General features: G+C 36.2%; 1 long non-coding RNA gene across 1 annotated transcript; it reads left to right on the top strand.

Annotated features, from left to right (window-relative positions):
- The first annotated feature begins 238 nt into the window (after nt 1-238).
- LOC146492941 (uncharacterized) lies at nt 239-4,132 on the top strand. The gene is made up of 3 exons (XR_014871908.1): nt 239-2,492; nt 3,461-3,546; nt 3,715-4,132. It is a non-coding gene; the product is annotated as an uncharacterized LOC146492941 (long non-coding RNA).
- The last annotated feature ends 742 nt before the right edge of the window (nt 4,133-4,874 follow it).

Here is a 4,874-nt window from a genome sequence, read left to right as displayed (position 1 = left end):
TACCTAGTTTTGCTATGTAGATTTGTAATTAATTTTATTTTTGGAAAAGGTTTGTAAAAGTGAATAGTTTGTTAACTTCTGGACCCTCCCAATAATTAAGGGATTAAGAGTAGTGATGGGATTTCCGGTTCTTTTTAGAGAACCGGCTCTTTCGGTTTGGCTCACTAAAAAGAGCCGGCTCTTCAGGTTGTTTTGTTGCTTTAATTAATTTATTATTAACAATTATTAACAACAATTGTTAATAATTGATCATTGGAGGTGAGCTTCCCTCCCTCCAGGACATCTACAGGAAGCGGTGCCTGAGGAAAGCGGGAAGGATCATCAAGGACTCAAGTCACCCCAGCCATAAACTGTTCAGACTACTTCCATCAGGAAGGAGGTTCTGCAGCATCCGGTCCGTACCAGCAGACTGAGAGACAGCTTTTTCCACCAGGTCATCAGACTGCTGAACACTTCATAGACACCTCACCTTCACTACTGGAACTTCAACATTATGCACTCCATGCTGTATATAAATGCCACTTGTTTTGCACAATATCCAACTACCAACCTCTGTATATTTTATATATTTATTTTATTTTTACTCTATTTAATTTGCAAAATATGTATACACACACGCACACACACACACATATATACACACACGTAGACATACATATTTAGTATACACATTCAGTAATATGCATACACTCTTATATTGTACACATATTTATTCATATAATTCTCAGATTTAGCCATTCTTACATTTGTTTGTTCTTATGTTATTGTACTTTGCACACCTCTGTTGCTTGTGAAGCTCGCACACAAGAATTTCACTCACATGTACTGTACCAGTGTACCTGCACATGTGATGTGACAATAAAAGTGATTTGATTTGATTTTTAATATAAAATTATGCACAAAAGGAATGACTAATGTACAAAAAAAAGTGGTTTTATTTATATATGTTTATATATAAATATATGCGGTGGCCCCTAGAGACAAAGCACGTACAAACTCCAAAACACATTTCTAGCATGAACTGAACTTCCAAAACAGAGCTACCTAGATCACTTAAATTACACAATTGAAAGCATGAAAGCATATGTGTATTGTTTATGTATTTATACACAAGCATTCATATATAGTCAAATAATTTAAAAAAAATGTTCATTTACCTGTTATTACCAGACACCAAATCCGGTCGTTGGCTTGTGTAGCCACTAGGTAACAAAAGCTCAACACTGGCCCTAACATCCTGAAGCACTTCTGTTGTCTTTTGTACGTGTTTTGAGTTTTTACGTGCTTTGGAGTTTGTACATGTTTTTACGTGTTTTGGAGTTTTTATGTGTTTTGGAGTTTTTACGAGTTTTTACGTGTTTTGGAGTTTTTACGTGTTTTGGAGTTTTTACATGTTTTGGAGTTTGTACGTGTTTTAACGTGTTTTTACGTGTTTTGGAGTTTGTACGTGCTTCAGAGTTCGTACGTGATTTGAAGTTTGTATGTGCTTTGTCTGTAGGGGCCACCGTAAATATACTTTTATTTATTCACTCCACATAAAATGTAATAAATAAATCATATAATGCAAAAATCAACTATTCACATTTCAACTTTTAACTATTTAAATTTTCAGCTTTTTCCTTTTACAAATTTAAAGTGAAACAACACAAAACACTGCAAACCACAACACAATTAAATATAAATTAAAATATGAAAACAAAAAGAAGATGCATATTCTCTGTCATATGGACCTGCATGAATAAACTTTCTGAATCCTTTATCATCTGCAACTGAACATAGTTGTGGATGATTACTATACCTTTCTAATGTGACGTTGTTGTCCCTGGCTCTTTCTCTGTCTTTCCCTCCTGCTCTGTTCCTGTGCTAGTGAGTGTAACTACCACCCCTCCCCCCTCTTCCCAGCGTAAAGCACAAGGCTCGCGTGCTGAGTGAAGCGGAAAAAGTGCGAGAGAGGGTGAGAGAAAGAAAAAAAACCCCATGGCTTGAGATAAGGAGCCGGCTCGCGTCGTTCACGTCAAAGACTCGGCTCTAAGAGCCATTTCGTTCGCGACCGACCCATCACTAATTAAGAGCCCCCTGGAGGTGTGTGGTGGAAATGTTTTGTTTGCCAAATGTCAGTTGGGGCGAAGGGAGGGTTTAAAATGATTTTTTTTAAACCACTTTTTGAACTTGTTGAATCAGATTAAGTTAACTTCCGTATATGTTTCAGTTGTAAGAAATTATTGGGTTGATTTTTGTTTATATTTTTCCACGAAATAAACGCCAGAACTTAAAAGGCCGTGACACTGGTTCTCATCTCTTCTCATCTCACTGCCCTCGCTCTTTCGCTTCCGTGCTGCCCTGCTTCATCTTCGCCCACTTCATCTGCACTTGGCTGGTTTTATTCTTCTTCGTTAGCGATTCAAGACGAACTTCATGGAAAGTCTTTGTGGAGAATGGCTTTATCGAGCCGCTTGTCATTGCTGTGATTCCTTACGTTATATACTGATTTGGTGAGTAAATGTTTACTGTTATTCAAACTGTTTTTGTGTCTTCTCTCAATTTAGCACCAGATTTATGAATTTGCTAGCTAGTGTTAGCCTAGCATTGCTGCTGCCTCTCGGCTCCTGTTACTTAAAATTAACCCCACAGTTTTAAAAAGTGAAATTTTATTTTGCTTAATTGAAATAGAAAAGTGAGCAGCTATTATATAAGAGCCCAGAAGAAACATTTTTGGAAGGTGCAGCCGTTAAGGTTGGGGGCTTGTTTTCAGTCCATATAAAACTTTCTAACAGATGAACCGTTTATTCTTAACCCCTGTATTTATTTGAATGCTTTGTGGCAGCTTTTGAACATCTGTGGCATCCTTAATGTCAAATCTAGCCTTTAGCCATAAGCAAACTACTTTTACATTTAACAAACATATCTGTGTAATTACATTTTAAACAATAATAAGAAAAACAACAGTATTTGTTTTGTTAAAACATGTGTTTAGACACATTTTTTGTTGTGAAAGTCCAAAGCCATAAACCAGATTCGTTGCTAAATGGTTAAAGTCTATGTTGGCTTTATAGCTTCTTCTATATTCTAAATAATGAAGTTAAATCCCACAGTTGAATCATCAGAAACATGTTGGGGTTGCCTGTGTCACATATAAACACTGCCATATGTTATATCTGGTAATTGTGCTTGTTAGAAACTTTATATATTGAAAGTTAGCTTTTAACAAGCGTGCAGTGATTGCATTTAAGTTAGGTGGTCTCATCTCTTTAGGCCTAAACTAACAGTGTTAATGCCACACATTCAGACACAGTAATAGATGTTTTTAGTACTATATGTGCTAGTCTAATTTGGTTGTATGAGGTCTACATTGACCTTCTGTGTTGTAAGTTATAACTGCTGCACAGCTATTAAGGATCAAATCAGTTTCTAAATAATTTTCTGTTTTTTCTCCCTCTGCTTGCTTCTTACTGTCTTTGAGGCTCGGGACCAGCACTCCCCAGGTTACATCAAACCCTTACAAGTCTGTAAGAAGAAGCAGTTGGACAGAAAGTCATCAACTGAGTGGTAACTATTTTGGTTTTCCAATATATTAATAATTGTCAGTGACATTTATGTTAATCAGGCTGAGCTTTAATTATACTTTAGATCAACCTGTTTTACTTATTGTTTCATTTGTGCTTTGGTTTGGGGAAGTTGTTTCTTTATTGATCTTTTCCTGTCTTCTGTTATTAGACTTGAGACATGACTGCTCTATGCTGTTGCTGATGACTCCAGTTAATCCTGAGAGACATGTTGTGTAAGTGAATACAAACAAATACAGTTTAGTTTGCACAAACTTAGTTTGTGGGATATGATCAGTCCACACTGTCCACACAGTATATAGTCTGCAAGTTTTTGAACAGTGAAATTTGTTTTGTGCCTGAATCATTCTGCAGATCATCAGAATGAAAGTTATTGGCCGTGTTTGCTTAGCCATTTTTAAAAAATATGCTTTCATGACATGAATGTGTTTCGGTTGGCGGTCAGGGGTATCCAGAGTGACAAGTGGGACATTACTGGGCTTAAGCCCGGGCTGTTGTTTCAGAAGCCCGGGGTTTTTTGGAGTGTAATTTGTCTCATAGTTAGATGCCTGACTGACAACTGTCGTAAATTCCCCCTAATTTTGGTATGATCCGAGCTCGGGCACTAGGCGACTGAGCACTTACGCATGTGAGCGAGGGGGGAGAAGCTGCTGCCTGCGAGTTTGCTGCAGACAGAGGAGAGCTTAAGTTTGACCAGATACCAAAGCAAATCATTCGTACTGTACAAATAATGTAAATATGACGGTGTATCACAAAAGATTGATATCAAACTGATCACTTGACCCATATTATGTTACTTGGTCTTCGAGTGAATCAACAAATGGCGAAATGAAAAGCCGAACAACAACAATGCTGTTTTTTTTTAGAGAATCTTAGCTTACATGTGTATTTATTTCATATTTTCAGTTGTTACCCTCCACGGCTAAACAAAGCTCTCTAAATCAGTTTCAGTTATGTGCAAATGAACACAACAATGGACATAAGCGGCTTCTTTCAAAGAAAAATACTCAGGTAAATGTTATTTTATATATTATGCTTTGTATGTTGTTCAATATATTTCTATGCAAAACAAGAGGAATTTGAATACACAGCAGTATATTCACAGTTGAAACCAGATATTTACATACACTTTAGGGGAAAAACATAAAAACATTTTTTTACTGTTCAATTTAGAGTAAATTTTTTGTTTTAGATAAATAAATATTGAAATAACTTTTGAATTAGTTAAATGTCAGAATAAAGAGAGAGAAAGAGATGTCTATTTTTTTTATCACTTTCATCATATTTAGGAGTACATATACACTAAGTTTA

Source organism: Neolamprologus multifasciatus, chromosome 22 (assembly GCF_963576455.1).
Source record: "Neolamprologus multifasciatus chromosome 22, fNeoMul1.2, whole genome shotgun sequence".
NCBI lineage: Eukaryota > Metazoa > Chordata > Actinopteri > Cichliformes > Cichlidae > Neolamprologus > Neolamprologus multifasciatus.
This window is presented reverse-complemented; position numbering and strand designations above follow the sequence as displayed.